Source organism: Scyliorhinus torazame, chromosome 28 (genome assembly GCF_047496885.1).
Source record: "Scyliorhinus torazame isolate Kashiwa2021f chromosome 28, sScyTor2.1, whole genome shotgun sequence".
Lineage (NCBI taxonomy): Eukaryota > Metazoa > Chordata > Chondrichthyes > Carcharhiniformes > Scyliorhinidae > Scyliorhinus > Scyliorhinus torazame.
In genome coordinates, this window is record NC_092734.1 from 1,437,501 (window position 1) to 1,440,000 (window position 2,500).

Consider the following 2,500-nt stretch of genomic DNA (forward strand, 5'->3'; position numbering starts at 1 on the left):
GATCGCCGCAAGTTTGACAACCAAGTCTGCGAAACAAATCTCAGACAAACGCAGATTCCTGCCGAGAACGCAAACGGTGGCCCCAGACGCTGAGGACCATCTTGCGGAAGATGTCCCAGCACCCGAGCCTGAAGGGGAGACGAGCAGCCCCGAAACGTCGAACCCACGCCCACAAAGAGTGATAAGACCTCCGAAGCCCACCCCTAGACATAGGGATGTGGATGAACAGCTAGCGAAAGCTGAACAGTTACTGGGCGTGAGGAACAACCCCACCAGCCGGGCGAAGGGCATTGGGATAGTGGAGAGTATAACGGATTTGCTGTTAACAAGGGGAAAGAAACCCCAGAAAGCTCAAGGGCCTCCAAGAGGTCAGAAAGAACGGAAACGGAAAGAGACGTGCAACGTTAATAGCGGCGCACGGAAAAGGTTGGCCACCCGGAAAGCAGCCTTTAGAGCGACACAGCTGCTCTATAAAAACAATAGGCGCCAACTGGCCCGTCAAATCATGGGCGCCCCATCCACACACACTTGTCCTCTACCCATAGAGGAGCTCGAAAAGTGTTTTCGAGAGAAGCTATCGAAACCCAATAATAAGGCGAACGTGAGCAAGTTCGCTAAGTACAAAGGCAATATTGATAGGGGGGAGCTGATGAGACCAATTGAGGAAGAAGAGGTAACGAAAGCGATCAAGGGCGTGAAAGACAAAAGCGCGCCCGGCCCGGATGGCATGACATTGATAGACATCCAGGCAATACATGACGAGGATGATACACGGATTCCTCGGCTCTTCTCCCTTTGGTTAAAATCGGCGACGATCCCCGAATCGCTCAAAAAAAGTCGAACGGTCTTGATTCCTAAGTGCGAGGATCAAGAACGCCTGAAAGACATTGACAACTGGCGTCCGATTACCATCGGTCCTATGCTGCTGCGCCTATTCACGAAGATCATGGCGAAACGTCTCAGCGAGACAGTGTGGATCAACCCGCGTCAGAAGGGTTTCCTAGCAGCTACTCCCGGGTGCAATGAAAACATTGCAATCCTTGATAACATCAACAAGGGAGCGAAAAAGAACAGAAAGGGACTCGCAGTTGTCTTTGTCGATCTGGCCAAGGCGTTCGACTCGGTTGGGCACAAACTCATTGTGAAGGCACTACAAAGAGTGCAGCTACCATCAGATTTTATAACAATGGTCGCAGACCTATATACTGGCAATACCACAAGAGTTGAAGGTAACAAAACCAAAACTCGTGAAATAAGCATAGAGAGGGGTGTCAAGCAAGGAGACCCACTCTCGCCAATCCTATTCAACATTGCTCTGGATCCATTGATATGCTCCCTGGAGGAGGCCAACTCAGGGGTAGCCATGCCCCTGGGAGAGGGCCGAGTAAACTGCTCGGCGTTGGCCTTCGCGGATGACATAGCCCTTCTGAGTGACTCTCACGCAGGGATGGACAAAAACCTGAAGCTCCTCCAGTCCTTTTGCACAAATACGGGCTTAGCGATTAATATCAATAAGACCAAAGGTTATTTCTTTACCCACAAAGCGAAAACCTTCAGATACAACCATTGCGAAAACTGGAAGCTCGGGAATGAGGTCATCGCGTACATCCCCCCAGGTGACACAGAGAAGTACCTGGGAGCCAGAATAGACCCATGGGCTGGCGTGACAGAAGGGGAGTGGTCGGAAAAGCTCAAAGCCTGGACTAGTGCTTTACAGGCGGCGGCTCTCCGACCGGCACAGAAAATCGAGGTCCTAAAGACCCATGTCATCCCCAGGTTGTATTATCATTTGATCCTTTCAGAGGTATCGCAGAATACGCTCCGTAAACTGGACCAGATCATCCGGAATGCCACGAAAGAACTCCTACACCTTCCCCCGCACGTAACCGACGGACTCCTGTACTCGAGAAACAGGAGTGGTGGTCTGGGAATGCCCAAACTCGAAGTGCAAATACCATCCGCGATCGTTCGCAAAAGAGAAGCACTCGAGAAGTCCACAGACAGGATCATAAGGGCGTCCTTCCAGTACCGGGACGAATGCAATACTGACACCATCGGGGGACTGCGTATGCTCAAAGTCCTAAAGGAAGTCGAGGACTTCCTTGCCAGCAAGTCAGATTGCAACCCGGACGAAGAGGACCCCGGAAATCCTGTTGAGGCGACATTGCCCATGGTGGGAGACCAAGTCCGGCCCCGAGACAAGCCGGTGAACCGGTACGCCGCGTGGAGAGAGTGGGAGTTCGAAAAGTGGAAAAACCTGATCAGCCAGGGCGCTGGCATCACATACTATCAGAATGATAACATATCCAGTACTTGGATCAGAACCTTCCATGAAATGAAGTCGTACCGACTGATAAATAACCTGTTGCTCCGCACCAACCTTTATCCCACACGGACTACCCTATCAAGGGGACGTCCAAACTCTGTTAAAGCGTGCAGAAGGTGCGAGGCACCAAATGAGACGCTATCACACATCTCGGGTGGCTGCCCGTTTGTGAAG

The 2,500-nt window shown here is 51.6% G+C and overlaps 1 pseudogene; it reads left to right on the forward strand.

The window, feature by feature from the left end:
* The window catches only part of LOC140403709 (28S ribosomal RNA), an 8,327-nt pseudogene that overhangs the window by 3,786 nt on the left and 2,041 nt on the right, over positions 1 to 2,500 (forward strand).